This window comes from Macrobrachium rosenbergii, chromosome 1 (genome assembly GCF_040412425.1).
Source record: "Macrobrachium rosenbergii isolate ZJJX-2024 chromosome 1, ASM4041242v1, whole genome shotgun sequence".
Taxonomy (NCBI): domain Eukaryota; kingdom Metazoa; phylum Arthropoda; class Malacostraca; order Decapoda; family Palaemonidae; genus Macrobrachium; species Macrobrachium rosenbergii.
In genome coordinates this window covers 36,406,340-36,426,419 of record NC_089741.1, presented here as the reverse complement: position 1 = coordinate 36,426,419, position 20,080 = coordinate 36,406,340, and the positions used below count along the sequence as shown (strand labels likewise).

Sequence of the window (20,080 nt, the reverse complement as noted above, 5' to 3'; positions counted from 1 at the left end):
CTTTGAAAAGGTAGCTAGAGTTATATCTGATCATTATTTGTTCAGCTAAGTTTCAGTGCATAGAAGTTTTAAGTTAGAAATTTGAGATAAACAGATGAAAAACGGCCTGTGGTTAAAGACTTGAAATGGAAGGAGTACATGAGTGGCATGCAAAATTCCAGGATGTGCTCTGTGAGTCAACAGGCGTAAGAAGACTTGCTAAAAGGAAAATCATTTGAGGTCATTTCATGGATTGTGGATGATGGCTAAGATAGACAAGAAGAAAGTTAGAGAAAACAAGTAGCAAGGAAAGAGAAATGAATGAAAGTACTACAGGGAGGGTACATTGTTTTATGAGGATGTACTGTACATGTAGAGAGAAAGGTTAATGATCAGGAAGGTCTCTGAATAACAGGTGCAAATGAGGTGCTGTCTGAAATGAACTAGGTCCTGGGTCGATAGGGTAAGTATTCAAAAGCTTTGTTGTATGGCGAATTGGAGAGAGTTGATTGGACGCTCGGAGTGGAAGGAGCTGCACGTTTGAGAAAGCTTTTTGGCTGTGAATGTTAAGAATGCAAGGAGTGTAGTTAAGAGGTTGTAAAGACACCTGAGTTTTCTAGGATTAAAAGACAGACTCTGTGGTACAGTGGTAAATAAGACTGGAGTTGTTGGCCAGTTTTTAAGGTATGTCTAGATGAGGGAAAGATTCCAAAGGGATTAGGTAAATAGGGAAAAAAACTCCTTTTGCAAAGGTGAGCATAACTCTACTTACTATATGAGGGAAGGCACGACAAATGACAAAAAGGGTTGCAGGAAGAACAGTGTTGATTTAGATGGTGAAGAAGGGGTGTATGAACAGAATGTTTGTTGTGAAGCAATTATGTCAGAAATACAGGAAAAAAGTTATGTGGCATACTGAACAGAGAAAAGGTTCATGGTAGAACTGATAAATACAATATGGAGTATGCATGGGATAGAAGACCACATTTTTGAGTGATTAAAAGTCTTTATAAAGAAAGTTAATCATGTCTCCCAGAATATTAAGATGGGAGAGAGTGGCTTGTTTGCTGCAAAAATGGGTCAGAGACATGAGTGAGTTATAGTTAATAACTGTTTAGTATCAATATGGGATCAAGTGATAAAACACCAGAGAAATCATGTTAGATGTTAGTGCAAAGTTGTTGAGAAAATAGGAATAGTAAGGAGAAAACTGCCAACACCAGTGAAGGAGTTTTGGAAAGCGTTTGCACATAAGGAAACTGAAAAATGTGATGAGAGATAAGTCGAAAAAAAGAAGTTACAAGAACTGAAAATAAGAGTAATGTTGAGATACATAGAAGAAAGTAGGAAGGTTATCGAAAGTGAGACAATGGATCAGAGTGATTTGAGTGCCCAGTCATGTAGAGAGAGAATAGGAACAGTAGGAGAAGAAAGAAAGGAAGACCTAGAGATTGTAGGACAGATGGAGAATACGTGCGAGATAGATGCACTCACGTGGTGCACTGTAGGCATTACTTAAGGGTCTTTGCATTGTCCCTTCGGCCCCTAGCTCAACCTCTTTCATTCCTTTTACTGTACCTCCATTCATATTCTCTTTCTTCCATTTGACTTTACACCCTCTCCTGACAATGTTTCATAGTGCAACTGCTTTGAGGTTTTCCTCACGTTACACCTTTCAAACCACCTTACAGTCAGTTTCCTTCAGCACTGAATGAACTCATAGATCCCAGCGCAGCCTTTGGCCTAAATTCTATATTCTATTCTATTCTGTGTAGGTGTAAAGGTGGTTGTTATCCATTAGCTAAAAGTGAATTTGGCAGAGACCATTTTCTTGTTTTCGTCTGGAGCCATTCTCTGAGGCGAGGATTGCATTGATGATAGATTTATAAATAACATCAGTCCCTTTGGTATCACATCATCCAGATTTCTTTGGATTCTCGTATAAGAAAAAATCCTTTCAAGATTAAGATCGCCTGAGGGTCTCAAACCTCTTGTCACCTGGTCCTTCAAAGGAGTAGGCCTATGTCTGCCCTCAGTTCTTCATTGGGTTGTATGGCAATTCTCCAGTAGCAACTGATTTTGGGATACTTGTTACTGAATGATATCTTATCATTTTGTCTACATTTGTTTTTGTCTATTATTTATTCACATTTTTATATTTAATCTCGGCTTTTCATTATTCATTTATCATTTTGTCATTTGTGCTTTTTCCTTACTCTGTTATTCCAACAGATTTTGTTTTTGTTGTGTTTGCAAGTAGAAGGCCGACACTAACACACTTCTGTCGACTTATCCTGACCCCATACAGATCTTTTGTCGAAAGACGAACCTTATTCCTTATCTGGGACACAACCATCCAAAAATAAGGAAGGAAAAAAACTAAAAAATGCACCGAAGTTTCTTCGGCGCACCAAGTTTTCTGTACAGTCGCTACAAGGTATAATCAAGGCCACCGAAAATAGATCTATCTTCGGTGGTCTCGGTATAATGCTGTATGAGCAGCGACCACGGCCCGGTGGTGGCTATCCTATATCGTTGCCAGAAGCACGATTATGGCTAACTTTAACCTTAATCAAATTTAATTATTGAGGCTAGAGGACTGCAATTTGGAATGTTTGATGAATGAAGGTGGATAATCACCATACCAATTTGCAGCCCTAGCCTCAGTAGTTTTTAAGATCTGAGGGCGGACAGAAAAAGTGCTGGTTGACACAATAGTTTTCTTTACAGAAAAACTAAAAGGAACAAACAAAGCGATACAAATTTAAATAAGACAACACTCGACCAACCTGAACACACCTCAGCACCAAGAAAGACCGAGTTTTCCAATCAAGTACTGAGAACTGACTTTCACTTAAACCCTTGATTTCGCTACGCATTGATACGACCTGTCAAGCAGATATAAAACTTTAGACGTATCGTCAAGGACTTATATAATATGCAAACCTTCCTCCTGACCTGGAACGCAGCCTCATTTATGCAAGACGCAAGCACGCATGGCGATTCTCTTCGGAAGATTCTGGGATTCTAGGAGTGTATTTTCCACGTCGGAAATTATTTATGACGTGGGGAAACGGCGGGACGGGAGAGCATTCTGATGTTGTCTTTGATCTGACCTTTCATGTCAGTGATTGTTTTGGGGTCGTTTTTATCGGAGCTCTCTGTTTGTTTATACCTTGTCTAGTTATTTTCTACTGTCGTTTGTCTAGCAAGTCAAACTTCCTATGCCATGTGTACATCTGTATATGCGTATATAACACGGGATTAAATTCTGTTATTGCATCATTGCATGTATGCATGCATGTATGTAGGTATGTATACGTCCCTCCCCCTTGTTTTCGAAAACTAGTTGGTAGCCCTGCCCTCCTCCTCTTTCCAGAATGTGAACCACCACAGTTCAGTGACTACCACGTATTGATAATCTGCCACTGAGGCTAACAGACACAGTTGGTTTTAAATGGAAGTACTGTCTAGATGTTAAAGACAAGAGGATATAAATACTAAATGAAGCTAAATGTAGGTTGGGGACGGTGGAAGAAATGACTGGGAGTGGTGAAAACGTCAAACTTATCGTGAGTATTGATAGTCAAATCGAGTAGTAACCTGGGGTCAGGGACAATCCTGTAAAGAGAATAAGATATGATGATGCTGGAAGATTAGAACAGGAAAGGAGGAGGAGTTGAGTCACAGGGTTGAAGTCAAGAAAGGTGCAGGAAACTTGCAAGTGTTAGTGGATAAGAAGTTCAAAGAATGAAAACTACTGGAACGAAATACAAAAATATCTGAGCCAGTTACTTAGTAATGTTTACTTTCTGAATGCAACTGAACTTCAACAGCTCAAGGAAGATGCAGTGTATTACTACTCTAATACAATTCTCCTTGTATTGTAATGCATTTTTATCTGTTAATTTATTTTTCCTTTTTAAATAAGTGAGATTCATTCTGCATTTCACTTAGCTCCTGTTACTTGATGAACACCATATCTTTTGGGAGCCTGAATTTTAAGTCAGTGACCCCTTTATGGCCTTGTTCCATATGACTAGGTTCATCTTTCTGAATAATAATAATACTGATGATAATAATAATACTTTGGAAGCCTGAATTTTAAGTCAGTGGCCTCCAGTAGTGGCTTGTTCCATACGGAATAGGTTCATCATCTGAATAGTGATAGTAACAGTAATGCGGCATAAAATGCTGAAATGATTAAGATTAGTTTTCTGTGAGGAGAATGCGAAGAGCTTTAAAAAGGAAGACCAGGGTGAAGGTGAGAACGACAGAGAAACTGGACCTCTTTCATAGAATGGAAAGAGGGTCAGAATATCCAGGAGGCTCTTGGGTCGTCAGATTCCTGGAAAGCAAATCTGTAGAGATTAGGGCAGCTGTGTTGAAATTATCACAGCCATATGTGAATCATGATTCTAGGAAACCACCTGGATCTTTCCAGACATTCTCTGAATATATACATATACATATATATATATATATATATATATATATATATATATATAATATAATGACTGATAAGGAATCACACTGTAAATTCAGAAGAGGAAGACGTGAGTATCGAATATTTTTATAAAATATAAATAGCTTTGTGAGCTGAGGAAGGAAAACAGTTTGTGTATTGGCCTGATTCAGAAAAGTCTTAGAATAGAATAAATTGAGAGGAAAAGTATGAGAGTTTTTAGATGTCCAGTAAAGTCAATAAGTTGATGACAACGACTTAAAAATTTGGAGCTGAAGTGAAGCACGTGTTAAAAATACTTATGTTATCTCCATGGCTGTTTAAAATCCTTAGGGATTAGAGTAATGAGAGGTATCAAAAAGGTATCAAATATTGTTAAAAAGTCGAGGATTAGAAGACTGGTCTTGAATGGATTGTTGCCTTGCTGATATCAGAGTACTGGTTGGTGATGAGGAAAACTGCGGCAAAACTGTTGTATCGAGGGCTGATCATCACAGGCAAGAAATGTGTCAGAGCAAGTACCTTCATTAATTCAATCTTCAGTCACTGTTTCAAGCGAGATACGCTTAACTGAGCCTTTGGAGTTCGTGGCCATTGCAAACTGCGTCATGAATGGGTTGCAGAAGCTCCAACATCTGTAAAGTGCCAATTCAGTCATAAAGTCATAAAAAGCAGCAGCATGGTGGGAACAAGAGTAAGGTTCTGAGGGTGAAACCAAGGGAAAGCAGAGATATAAATCTGGATCTTTCCTAGATAAGGGACATCCAGCAAAGCTCGGGTGGCCGTTATCTAGACTATTATATCTTGGGAGCCACTACCTTGTGGGATGCTTTACAGTCTTTTTGTTTATGTTTTTACGGTCACCAACGGGCCTGTACTAAAACAAGCCTCAAAGGTGGATACATACCTGGTTAAAACTCTGGGGTCACTATCTCAAGAAAGACCCCAAAATTTCACAATACGGTTGGTGAGAGAATGGAAGCACTTTGATCATGTAGGTATTATGGAATAAATATCTCTGTTGACAGTAGTAGAAAGAAGAGCTGATTCAAAGAACAGTGAAGCAAAAAAAAAAAGAAAAAGAGAAGAAGAAGACGAAGAAAAACAAGTAGCAGGTCGAGTGCAAAAGCTTGGGGGAGAGACTTGATTGTTAATAGAAGGCAACATTGGAATGTAAGGTGCCCAGTGAGGCACCTTTTCTTTAAGGGAAGTGGAGGTCAATGTTGAATGAATGACATAAAAGAAGTTAAGCTGTTTGGATGAATAATCGTTTGCATAAGAAGGATCGAAAAGGATGAGAAAATGTGGAGTAGCGTAGAAGCGGTAAGGCTAGCTAGCATAGGTGTAAGGGTGGCTCAAGAGAGCCTCCAAGATGGTTTGGGTATGTGGAAAGAATGGAGGATGATTGATGAAACAGGAGTATAATTCAAAGGTTTTAGGAGGAAAGAGAAAGAAAATTCTCAGATGGAGTATATATAGATGAAGAGTCATATATATATATATATATATATATATATATATATATATATATATATATATATATATATATATATATATATATATGCTGTACATATATTCTTAACATCCTCTTTTTAAAATGCACTTAGCTTGACTACCCCAGTTTGTTAAATTAGAACCAAATACGCATTTGACAAAATACTGACGGACTCGCCATTTCCGATCAGGCGATCCTTAACCTAAATTCCACCATTTGAACGACGTGTCCTTAATACCAGGCCCGCTCCTGTCGTCAGATGCCTTAGGCAAGCAAGCAAGCAATACCTGAGAAATACCTGATGCACAAGGTCCCCCTGTGGGTCCTAGGCCTCGCTGTTTCGTGAATGGGGAAGATGATCACCCAGAGTCATCGAGAATCAAATAATTCAGAAGGCAGCGGGCGTCCTTCTGGGCAATGTCATCTTGGCCTGCGTGGGGATGTCGTCCTACGCGACGGGGTGTTGGGCGGTCAGTTGTCTTTCGGAGTGAAGTGTTGTGAAGGGACTTCGTCTTTATAATGAAAAAGCAGACGATTTTATGTATATAATATTGCACTGCTCATGAATAGGTCTTTGATATTAATGTTTGCATGCGCACACACACTTACGTGCATATATATATATATATATATATATATATATATATATATATATATATATATATATATATATATATATATATATATATATATATATATATATATATATATATATATATTATACACATATTTATATTCACGTGTATGTGTAAAAGTGGGCGTTTGCAGTGTAGAGGCATCTTAAGTATATATATATATATATATATATATATATATATATATATATATATATATATTATATATATATATATATATATATATTTAACCAAATATACATGCATAGATCGTGATACATGCATAAACAAGTGTCAAGCAAAGCCCACTCAAAACAAACCTCAAACCAAAAACCAGTCAGATTACTGCCCAAACAAAAGCCCAACCAATGAATAAACAAACACAAAAGGAATTTTTTAAAAGATATTGAAGATCGTTTAGCGGCAAGGAGATATCCGACGATCAAGAACGATCGCAAGCAAATTCCTTTGCCTGGAGAGAATCGCCAACAGATTCTCTCAGGCGTTAGAAGGTAGGTCGCCTCAGCCGGGGACCTCCCACGGCGCGGCGGGTTGGTAGGGGTTAATCTCAATCTTTCAGAATATCAATCCGTTCGAGATGCCTTTGTACTTCGGGGCGTTGCAACAGCAGGGTCTTCGATGCTTCTTGACTGCAATTACAAACGAGGGAAGCTGGGGCATAGGAGGATTATATATATAGTAGAAGTCTGGCTGTTGTATAAGAGAAACTGATTCGAACTCGGCGTGAGCTGGATCAGCTCAGTTCGAAGCTTCGAACTCTGATTCATGACGCTCGTCGCTATTTTGCCCGGACTGAAACGCGGCGTATGAGCGGGAGTTTTCAAGCTTTTTATTTTCTGCTCGGAATTAGAACTGAAATTCTTGAGAATTTAATTTGAGATTGATTTATGTCTACTAAAAGTGGCGTCACAACATGTATAGGTTATTGACGCTGCAATTTTGAGACATTTTCTTAGATTTGAAATTAGACCGGAAACATAATCACAGGATGGAGTGGAGATTTAAAATCTTATGCAATTTTTCTTCACTTACAATGTTTCCTATCCTTCTCTTTTTTACTTCTGGCCTGGGCTAGAAAAAGGCGTTAGGTTGATAGTTCTTCTATCCTCTGCACTTGAAATAAAAATAAAAACTTTTAAACACGCCCTCATTAACATGCACTGTTGTTAAAATAAAATCTTGAGAGACACCAGATTTTTTCTTTGCATTATCGTGTCGCAGGGAATAGTGTGGGCTAAACGTGGAAAAAGAAAACGCTACAAGAAGAGAAATATATTTTTTCATTTCTTGTAGTATTTCCTTCCATGTTTGGCGCCCACTTTATTTTTGTAGACAGGATTAATTGTAAGAAAATCCTGGTAAAATCTCAAAAGATTTATTTAGTGCATTTAATAAAAGCGTGTTTTAAAAATGTTTTTTTATATTTTTTTATTTTATACTTTTATTTTTGACAGACAGAAATTGTAACCGATTTATATTTGTATCTAACTAAATTGATATCCTGTCTAGCCAAAGGTTTGAAAAATCCGAAGAGTTATTATTTACCGAGTTAAAGATGTTGTGAAAAAATCCAAAGACTTTCATACAGATCCTGAGATACTGGGAGAGGTCACTGTAGGGTCACTAGAGGTCACTGCTGACCTACTGATCATGCAACGTTGTATTGTCACCTGGATTGAGCAGCCATGCAAAATTTCAAGTTCATCGGACGAAGGAAACAGGTCGAAAATTGAGTTACAAGATTTGAGGACAGACAGACACAGAGGCCAAATTAAATAAAAGCATGTAAAACCTAATCATTTTCTTTAACTCACACCAGAGTAAAAGTTGTGGGAGAAATTTCAAACATAAAATCAAGTAATTTAAAAAAAAAAAAATATTATTTTGATGAAAAAATATTCTGTGGACGCAGAATTATATTTGAATTATTTAATTATACATTAGAATTTCCTTTAAAGGATAATTATAATGTATCTGTTCATTTCCTTTAAAAATATATATATATAATATATATATTATATATATTATCTATTTCTATTGCTATTTTTATAAATATATGTATAATATACGTATATATACTGTATATATTATGTATAATTATACATAAATTTATAAAATAACAATAGAAATAGATAGGACTGTGCAGTTATTAATTATCCTTTAAAGAGGAAATAGACAGATAGATGGATAATTAAGAAGTGTTAAAAATAACGTAATTCAAATGCAATAGGCGTCCACAGAATGACATTTTTTTTTTTCATCAAAATAGTGAGCTTTTTCAAATTACTAGATTTTATGTTTGAAAGAGAAGAGTTGGGGAAAATCAAGAGCTAATATCAACTTTCAAAAATTTATAAATGCCAGTTGCTCAGAAACTGCAGAATAAAGACAGAAATTGCCAATAAGAATTTGTGACAATTTGGGGTTTTGTAAGTCTATTCATTTTCATTCTTTGCGCAGTCTCCGATATATTTATCAATTTCCTAATCTATTGTAACTGTAGGTTTACTTATTTTATGGCTTTCACATACTTCATCAGGTAGCATTTTGCGTTTAAATAAACGACCTCGAAAGACCTTTACAGGAACGTGACAGGCAAAAGACATTAGGTACCTCACGCGATCTGTAACCAACAATAACAACACCATTGATGAATACTCTGACCACAAGAATGGCAATGTTGACACTACTACATTTTACCCAGCTTCTCACGATCTCATTCTTGCACAGCATATACTTTTACTCGCCTTCATGTCAGGGTGGCAAGGTCGAGGATCGAGACGCCGCTTGCTTTGACCTTATGGATGCGTCTGCGCGTTAGAAAGCCATTGACGTCAGTGGTGTTCCTAAAAATTTTTGGGTCCCATCATATCCGCCACACGTCGCCCTTCCCAAATTATGTTTGCATCGTCTTGTGTATACACACACACACACACACACACACACACACACATATATATATATATATATATATATATATATATATATATATATATATATATATATATATATATATATATATAAAGTATATCAAGTTAATCTGTTGACTCTCGATACTTTTTGTTGAAAGATCCATAACTAGTATTACAGAGGATCAAAAACAACAATATATATATTTTTTACATTTTTTATTATTTTCTTTTTCAAACAAAACAACCACAATAACGTGAAAGCAACACCTGAATATTACTAAGACAGAAACTTACAACTACAAACAAAGTTATCAACACCTGAACATTACTAAGACAGAAACTTACAACTACAACAAAGTTACTATCTCATACCATAACAACATGCCAGGATGATTATGGAAAATAATCATTCAAATCACTAAATATGAAACTTGAATCATAAGGAACCTTTTGAAAACTACCATTTCAGTCAGTATCCTGATACGTCTCTTTGATAAATGTAATATTATTATTGCACATAGAAAGAGAACACATTCCCTCTAGAAAAACCAAGTTCACTAAAAGCTAGTTAAGATAAATTAAAACGCATAAAAATATAATGTATGAAAACTTATAACTTGTAAGGAGGGGAGATTTAGACAACTTCAACAAAAGAGTAAAGAGAAACAAGAATAAATTAAGCTGTATAAAAATACTCTTTGTAGTACTGATGCTGGAATTCGTGGGAAAGAAGTCAGTCACCCTGTGTCTGTGGGGGGCGTATTTGTGCGTATATATGCATGAGTTAGTAGGATGACTTCCGCTGAACATTATTGCTATTGATCTGTATTTCTAAAGTAAACGTAAACTTCTCAGTGTCCTTGAAAGGAAACGGAGAGTATCTGGCACTCAGGAAACTAGTCTCCATCAGATATTGTCAAAGGAACTGCCATAGTTCCTGAGATATCCTTCGATGAAACACCATTCTCCCAACGCATTCTCCCCTGTTGATGTCTAGGCCGGTCTTCCAAGATCATTCTCAGCTCTCTTTCTGAAGAAACAATTTATGGATCCGTTTAAAAACTATTTTTGAAAAGATGTAGGTTTTATGTGACGCTGTGCACTTGGTAAGTCATTTTGGCATGTGTTATCAAGCTGTTTCCTTGTTAATTAAATAGTTTTCATTCGTGTGTTAACTTTTGAACAAATCTGTACTTTCTTCCTCTCTACAAATCTGTACTTTCTTCCTCTCTTTCTTTAGATGGTTCTTTTAAAATGTGATGACAACAAATTGAAAATATATTACTTCTTCAACTGGAAAATGAAATCAAGAGCCTTGAATCAGAATAAAGGGTTGTCATTTTCAAACTGGATTGGTGACAGAAGACAGAAGACTGTCAAAAACAGGAAGAAGAAGAATCAAAAGGCCAGAGACCAGGAGAAGGAGAGAGATTGAATCCTGTAGTACCATCAAGAGAAGAGGAAAGATTAAACTTTAGTATTATCAAGAGAACAAGAGATTAAATCCTACAGTATCAAGAGAAGAAGAAAGATTAAATCCTTTTGTATTATCAAAAGAAGAAAGTTTATATCCTGTCGTATCATCAAAAGAAGAGAGACTAAATCCTGTAGTATTATCACGAGAAGAGGAAGGATTAAATCCAGTAGTGTTACCAAGAGAAGAAGAGAAATGGGACAAGGAGAGAGACTGCAAACATAACGCAAAACAAAAGCAAGTCAGAATAAACACCAAAAAGAGCGCGGGAAGGAGGGGAGAGAGAGAGAGAGAGAGAGAGAGAGAGAGAGAGAGAGAGAGAGAGAGAGAGAGAGAGCATTTTCAAAGAACCACTCACCCTATAGGATCTGTAACCGTGGCTGCCGAACTCGTGCGTGCGGTAATGCGTGGTTCCGAATCGCCTCTCTCCCGGAACTTCCTCCGGGCCAGGTTGATGAGGCTCAGGCGTCGACAGAGGCTAGGCCTATCACCACCACGAGGATGATCATCCACAGCTGGATGAGGGCAGATTTAGAAGATTTTAGAAGAGTGAAGGTATGTTTTATCAAGCTGCTGTGAGGTGGATCTGAATTCAGTGGAGAGTTTTCGTAGTGCTAAAGAAATTCGCATCTGCTGACACAGATTTTGTCGATTTTTGTGGTTTTCTGAATGGTTTACAATCCGGGGGATATTTCATTACGTTAATTACTTTTATTACGTGGTTGTGAATGGTAAACTTTGTACATATACTGAAAGTGTTGCAATTTCCTAAACAAAATTATGTGAACTCCAAGAAAATGTCATTACCAATACTCACAGTTCTGAAATTCATGATGTACTGTAGTGTCCGAATTGCTCAACTCAGCCTGAAAATAAAGAAAGCAGGACGATCAAAACTTCGCATAAGTTATCAGAATAAGTATTCTAAGTATAAGTTCACCCTCGTCTCCATCGTCAGATTCTGTTGAAAACAGAATAACCTCTGTTAGTCCTCTGGCTATACATGGTTATGATGATAAATATTAAAATGGGTCTTCTTGCATACTAAAACGACTTAAGAGCATAACAACTCATTCCTTGTCAGAGCAAATCGTTGTCAAACTGGTTATTGTTATGGCAGAACTAACGATTTTATCGAGCACGTTGGTCATTGTGTACGTCCAACTCGGCCACCTCAGCATGATCGAATGGCTGTTTTGTCCATCTAAATCGGTGACCATCACACTGAGGCCTTTGGCGTACACACTTACGCAAGATCCATGGAGGCTGGTTGTTGCCATGGGTAATCGGTCTCCCTTAAGGCGGAAACTCCTTCAGTGGCAAGAGTGATCATGACGAGAGTAATCTTTGTGTAGGAGAATCGGTGAAGGCAGGTGTTCTGCAAAAGGCAGGGAGAAAAGAATGTGTATGGAATGCGTGAAGGAGCGGAGCCACTGTTCCTAATGCCTACTGCATACTTAAATGGACTGGTAGTGTTTATAGACTGAAGTATCATGAGAAACACACTATCAGCATGCAAAACGAACCAGAGTTACAAAACAAGATACCCAGCACATCCTCCCGTATCAGGATGCCTTAGACTTACATCTCTAACGCTACAGAGGTCCTCTTTGTTCAACTTGTGCTTCCATCAGACCTGACCAAATACAGGTTGAGATCGTGTTGCATCAAAATGCAGACAGAATTACCAAACGCGTAGAATATTAGTTCTCTTCTCTCTCTCTCTCTCTCTCTCTCTCTCTCTCTCTCTCTCTCTCTCTCTCTTACACACACTATTTAGGCTAATAATGGCACCATGCTGTGTCATACCATCGCAGTGAATTTTACCACAATCTTGAGCCTGTATTATTCATAGTGATTATGAAACTTTTTCTGTGCAATCCTGACGTACGCAGCTTCCATCGTAAGTTTTTCAGCTGCAAACTTCATTATGCAATCAAAAAATACCCATGACTTGAAGGAATTCCCAGAACGATTGCATAATGCAGGCGCCTTGGCAACGCTTCAGCGATGTTGATTAAGTCAAGATATTTTTCAGTGAATCTCAAGGAATGTTGCGTTGCTAGTCACTTGTTTTGTTTTCCTTGAGAAAAATCTTTCAGCCAATCACGTACTATGTCTAGACGGGTGAGCTATGTACGCAAAATCAGAAGCAAACAAAACAAGCATGCACTCAAGAGTAAAAGCGACTTCAAACAACAAAGATAATATCTCTGATGAAACTGCCATTTTTGGATGTGGCCAGGAAGAAATCGCTAATAGACGGACGCTATGTATTGGAAAATAAAACCCTTCGAATATGCTTGTATGGACGTGACTGGATCTGATTCAGTGAAGTACTTAAAGCATCATCACTGCCTGCATCTCCACTCTCTCCAGCGTCCAGAGGGGCGAAGCTAGCAAATGGTATGCAAAGGAGGAGTTCTTGTAATAATGGTTTTGCAATCACCAAACTGACAGCAGCCTGAGGACCTGAAGTGACAGCAAGTACACCGAGCCGGGAGATTGTTGCACGTGAGTGGAATCAAAGTAGTGGTTGTGACATACTTTTTTCTTCTACATACCTGTGTAGATGAAGACAAAACGAACGTTAGGCATGGAATGAGCAAAATGCACTTTCTGTCTGCGTACACTCCAATCCTTTATAGGTAAACCTAGCCCAAAGGCACACCACGACCTCCACAAGGCAAAACACATTGTGAGTCTAGAGAACAGAGCCATCTGTACCTGCAGATGCAGGAGTATTTCTTATTATCTCACCCCTGACTATGAAATTTCCCTCCAGCAACTGAATCGAGATGAGCTGCGTGCTTGTTTATATGGAAGATTCATTCACCGGATGCCAGGTAGTCGTTTTTCACCTTCTGCCGAGTCCCAGGAGGCTAGAGTCAATGCGCTGTAACTAGTTCGTATGATCAAGATTCAGCTCGCTGCATTCAGAATGTCGAAATCCCAGCTTCTGCAGGGCATGAGTCTTCTCTGTGTTCTAGGTGTTTACATGAGGTTGGACTACGATTGGTTGACAGGTTTTGTGTAATTGTTATATTAGTGTATCTAACATAACAAAGAAACATTTATGACATAAAAATAGTTTTGCAAGCTAGAAAATGAGCATGTACTAAAAACTTAGATGTAACATAGAAGGGCGCATGTGGTAGTGTATGAAAATTGGAATTTTCAAGCATTTTGAAGGATGGTCCGTCGTTTTTTTTTATTATAAAAGATCCTCTGTAACGTATAACTTCTATTCTACTGTTGACAAATAGTAGCCTAATAGAGTAAGAGTCTACGTCATATCCGGTTGAATAACTGGGCTTCCGTCATGACGACGTCATTAAAAGAACCGCCAGACCAAATCATGGCATCCGCTGCCTAATTGAGAAATCAAGTGATGATAACTACACTTTCACTGAAATCCTGGGGCCATTTGCGCATTGGTACCGGTTGTCACTAGACCTCAAATGAATGTAATTTGTAAAAGTGAAGCATGAATAAGAATTTATGCATTGGGGATAAGTTCGGTTCCTGTCTTTGGAATTTCCTGAAAGTTAAAGAAGTGAGAGTTTTCTGAAGTAGCTTTTAAACTGCAATCACTTAATGCTTTTGTTTTTCAGAGATTTTTAAATCGCTTTTGATTATGTAACTTTTCACCACCAACTTGAGTTCCCACATAGATATTTAACAGATAACTGATTTGCAAGCATTTTCCTGTCAGCTTCATCCTAGGTGACTTAATCGAACTTTTATATTTCAAAACGGCAGGTAACAAGGACACGCAAAACTAAGATACTTTTGTAATTTTTTTTATCCAGTTTGTTTTTTACCAACAGGAAAATAAAGTCTGTAATGGGTCCAAGAACACCAAAATTAAGAGGAAGGAGACGATTATGCCATTTATAACTATACAAGTGAGACAGTGCCGCCTTTGGTTGTATGTGTGACAAAAGAAGTCGAGGCGCCGACTGCTTCAGTCTGTGTATATATATAGGTCCTTAAATTGATTGAATTCTGGTGGATTATGGAAAGAGGACACTCATAGGGTATGTGCTTGAGGGTTCACCGGACGGGACTAGGTGTCTCCTACAGTAGACCTAGGATAGGGATTACGTATTCCCAGACGTAGGATAGAGACATGGTATTCTTAGACCCAGGATAGGGCCTAGGTAATCCTTAGACCTAAGATAGAGTCACGTCTGTCAGGGACTGAGCAGGAATTCTGTGGGCCTTCGCATAAAAAAATCAGAACATGATCTTCCATCTGTCAGTCGTAGATCGAAGGCAGAGGTGAATAACTTCGAAATATTGGTCAGAACTGGAAGCGGCGTCGTAGGTCCTCGGATATCTGAGTCAGCATTCAACAACTCGGAAGAGATTGAAGACAGCCGACAGCCTCATTAACTATTATTCAATTTTTGCTCTATCAGATGGTATAACTAGGAAATTTCAAGTACAATCGATGTCTTTAATGTTTCCTCTACGTCATGATTTTCGTGGACTCGCCACCGAGTTCATTGTTTATAGCGGTGGTTCTCAATCTTTTTTCAGTGATGGCACCCTAACTAATGTAATCATTGCCGTGGCACCCCTTCTTCACCATCCCATCATATTACATGAATTAACTTCTTATTTAATGAATAAAATTGTTATCCACACTCACACCAAGATCAGCACACCGTACGTGCAGAAATATACTGTACAAACAAAGAGCACATCAGAAGAATCAGATAAACATAAGTACAGTAGACACACTGATAATAATTATATGAAGACTTCTACAAACTTTACTTTTTACAAATGTTTATTGAGATGATCTGGCCAAGACAAAATTCATGACAATCTTGCGGAAGACCCAGGCCCTGTCTGTGGTGCCCCAGGGTGCCACGGCACCCAGTTTGAGAATCACTGGTTTATAGTTTGGCATTGTTAGTCTTAGCTTTTATCTTCCCCAAGGCCTTTTGTGTAATATGTGTTTCTCTCTACAGCTTTACAGTACATCCAAGCGGGAGATTCAGGGCATCAGTGGCCAGTAATTAGACCATTAGTGGACGGCCGTAGAACACGAGTGACAACATTAGCCTAGCTATCAGCTGGTGGCAGCTGGTACCAACAGGAAATCTTCGCCTTTCTACGAGAGTCAGAAGGTTCTAGTTCTTTCTTTTCAGAGCAGAGGGATAGAGGTAAGTACGCACTGAGTTCTGAAGTTTTCGTTTCTTACTCGAAGAACCATTTTTTCCTGAACTCATAAGCCATTTGTCTGTGTTATTTTAGATTTCTGTGTTTTTTGTAAAACCATGGATGTTCTTCTATGTTATTTTGGTATCCATATTCTTTATAGAACCGTGGATACTCCTGTATATAATCAACTAAGTTCTGTTTTGCAAGCCCAACTGAAAAGCAAGCTCCTTAACCCTGGGACCTAAATAGGAATGCAGCCCAGTACTGAAAATGAAACTGAAAAGTAAAGAATATATTATGAAATAAAAATAATAAAAATAACAAAAAAGATAAAAAAACAAAGTTCAGTAAGTTAAATAACCCGACCTATGAAAAATGAGGTTAATGTAAGCCTTCTCAACAAAAGACATTTGAACATCTGAAGTTCAAACCCTTCAGCCACGCAAGATTAGGAAGATCATTCCACAGTTTGGTCACAGCAGGAATAAAGCTTCAAGACAACTGTGTAGTACTGAACCCCACGTAAGAAATGGCAAGAGTGTTAGAAGTGACTGTACATCTTGTACTACGTGGTGGATAATATAGCCTAAGAATGCAAAGAATGATCAGAATTGTGGAACATTCTATAGAGCTGACTGGACGACGGTGACAGAGATTAATACCATGACAACAAAATCTAAGATTCAGATCAGCCGCTGGGCTGAAGACCAAACACAGGAACGATATTCAAAGCATGGCAGAGTAAAGGAATGCAAAAATATCCTTAGGACACACAGACCTCCAAACATCTAGGTCTAGGAAGACTCTCAGGGTACTGACATTTTGCAGAACTGGAGAAAAAGTAGACCGGATACATTTCCCAGAGGTGAATGTGCAATCAAGAGAGGCGCCGATAATATTTGATGAGCTTTAGGTAATTAAACAATTTCCAAAGGCTGGATGGGGAGGGCTGGACTCAAGAAAACATCTGCCAAAACAGATGATCAAATCAGCCGTTCAGTGAGTGTTTGAAACACCTGGAAAAGATTCGTCCCAGCACTTGGTCTTTGGCCAAAACGTCATATTCCGTTCCACTCCATTCCTGGAAAAGGTTCATCAGAAACAGCTACCCAGACTAGTGATCAAACTAAGGAGAAGAAGATTTAGTTAACAAAACAATGTCAATGAAAATATCTGAGTAGAAGAGATTTGTTAGTGTTTAACTCATTCCATAATTTGCACAACGAATTATTTTAAGCTCAGTTTCTGTTTAAAGATTCAGCAACCAGAGTTCTAAACTCAGGAGATGGGATCGATGCAAACAGAGTATCATTATCTGCATAAGCAACAAGTTTGTTTCCAAGGCCAGCCACGGGTTATGCGTATACAACATTTAAAATGCAATGGACCAAGAATACTGCCCTTGGTAACACTGAAGATCACATTAATCTAGTCACTATAGTATCCATCACCAGCTGCTTTTTCATATAAACACACACACACACACACACACACACACACACACACACACACACACACACACACACATATATATATATATATATATATATATATATATATATATATATATAAATCATCTGGAATCTGCTGATCCAAATAGTGGGTGGTCAACTATAATGGATTGCAGCCCAGGTAGAAAAGGGTATGGTGCTAGCAACCTCATCCCAAAAGACTTGCTGAAGGTTAACTAACACCCTCTGAAGCCACGACTTTTTCGATACATAAATAGCAATATATATACATACTGTACAGTATATACATATCTCTCTCACTTGCATTATCATCACTATCAATGTCACTACTGTTGTTGTGAATCACCATCAAGAACTCCATCACCTTTGCCTAGAGACCACGCCCATTATGTAACAGCCCCACATTGTACCACAATAAAAAAAAAAAAAACCGTCGAAGGGTTGCTGACGTCAACAAACTTCCACCTACAGAGTGTTCGGAAGATCAGAATCAAGGATCTTGACTTCCTTCGACTCTGATAATCTGACGTAGGAGAGGACCAAAAAAAGTTGTCGACCTTCAGTTAGGACCCGGCAGGTGGGGTCAAGTTGTCCTAACAAGAATAGTGAAAGACAACATCCGGATTGTACTTGGTATGATTTTTTTGTATATAGATGTTGTTTAGATATGAGCCCATTTGGTTATTGTTGTCATGAAGGGAAGTCACAACTCGCTGGCTGTGGCTACAAGGATTCCTTACCATTGATATTGTTGCTGAGTAGAGTCATGATTTCATGAATCTGTTTCTATATTCTTTACATGACTCATTGACTTTATCTATCTTATTTTTAAACCAAAAGCAAATTTTTCTCCAAGATTTTTTTTCTTACTTTATGAAATTATGAATGCACGTATGCAAAACAGTGTCAACATTTTTAGGGTCCCTGAAATGACGGGTGGCATTACACCTTAGCTCATGAGTTAGGACATCCAGAAACTTTAGTAAAATTTATTAACAAGAGAACGGACTGATTCATAATAGTTGATACAGTGAGGTGGACACATCTTTGTATTAAAGGCCGTGGTTGCAGAGCTTGAGATAGAGAGCATCTGACACCAGTTCTAGCATTGTTGTGGAATTGTCGCCTCCAATGGAAGTGAAACCACAGTGACATTTGAATATGACGCATTTTCAGTACTAAGTTGTTGCCGTATTTTATAACCTTCGGGAGAGCTTTATTTATTAGTTGTCACTTACTGTTGTTAAATATCATAATTATAAAAGTTATTTTCTATTTATTTCGAGGTCATAGCACAATGTATCGTTCAATTTCTAGTTACAGCGCATAGTTTTTACCGTTTAGTTTTCGTTACTGAACTTCGTCTGCTGCTTGTACAGTATAACCAGACTCATTTTAGCAAACATCTTAAGCATTTTATAATTTTCAAACAGTTAATATCATCACAGCCAGAAATATTAATAATTTATGTATAAATATTTATTATAAAGCAAAAGCCTTCCAAATAAAAATATTTTTTAGCTCTGGAAATAAGTAGACAATAGTTAGTTGAGTCTGACATTTAGATACAATAGCTGTCAGGTAGTATTTTAATGCATATTTGAGTAACTTACGCCAGTAAAAGTTAATAGCCTTATATGGATATGAAATAAATATCTACTTTATAACCTTTGTGTGAGGTCAGATCCATATTTATTTTCCTAAATAAGTTAAAAACGCCGGCTATTTCTGCCAAGTGACATAAAAGTTAGTAGTTACTATTTTGTGTTGTTTGTAGATTGTAGTTTTTCTAACTTTCGGTAGATGTCGACACGAGAAGTTATGACTGCCCTTTTTAAATATGGCCATATTACTAAGCGAATTATAGGTGTACTCTAACATTTTTCCCAGTAACAATGCTATAGTAAACAAGTCTCCCTGAAATAGTCAAGGCCTGGTATAGTCTTTTGACCTTGCGTAGAGCCATTAATAACTTTTGTTAAGAAGAGAGAGAGAGAAATACATAAATCTCTATACATCTGACATGTTAACTTTCGTCAAACAAACTACGAAGCTTTATATTAGTTTTAGAGTATCCTAAAATAGCCTTTGAGCTCAAACTTTCTTCTCTAGAACTTTCTGTCCTTAATTTATTATGTTTTTTTTTTAATTACTTAACCTTAAATAATCAGGTTCACCGTCAGCGGTTTGGAAAAATCTCCGGGAAAAGTGTTTCAAAGCAACTCAATGAAATTTGTTAGTGTTTACCTTAACAATTTGCCATTTTCTATGACGTTGATTTTATTAGAAAATAGAAATCTTTAATTTCGTTGGTTAACATTTCTATCTCTCTTTCTCTCTATGAAGTAATTATTGTCACTGTTAATGTTATATTGCTGCCGCCTTTAGCGCTGCTACTTAAATTGCCAATACTACCATCACTACTAATCCTGCTGCTATAGCAATGCCCTCTATTATTAATTTTGGAATCCCT

General features: G+C 37.6%; 2 long non-coding RNA genes across 2 annotated transcripts in view; one reads left to right on the top strand and one right to left on the bottom strand.

The window, feature by feature from the left end:
• Positions 1-11,337: 11,337 nt before the first annotated feature.
• Positions 11,338-20,080, bottom strand: part of LOC136850870 (uncharacterized) — a 10,972-nt gene continuing 2,229 nt past the window's right edge. Inside the window, exons 2-3 of the long non-coding RNA XR_010856782.1 lie at positions 11,778-11,826; positions 11,338-11,475 (exon numbers count right to left, since the gene is read on the bottom strand). This is a non-coding gene — a long non-coding RNA (uncharacterized lncRNA). The remainder of the gene's footprint in view (positions 11,476-11,777; positions 11,827-20,080) is intronic.
• The window catches only part of LOC136850639 (uncharacterized), a 22,369-nt gene continuing 13,677 nt past the window's right edge, over positions 11,389-20,080 (top strand). Inside the window, exons 1-2 of the long non-coding RNA XR_010856697.1 lie at positions 11,389-11,515; positions 15,943-16,137. This is a non-coding gene — a long non-coding RNA (uncharacterized lncRNA). The remainder of the gene's footprint in view (positions 11,516-15,942; positions 16,138-20,080) is intronic.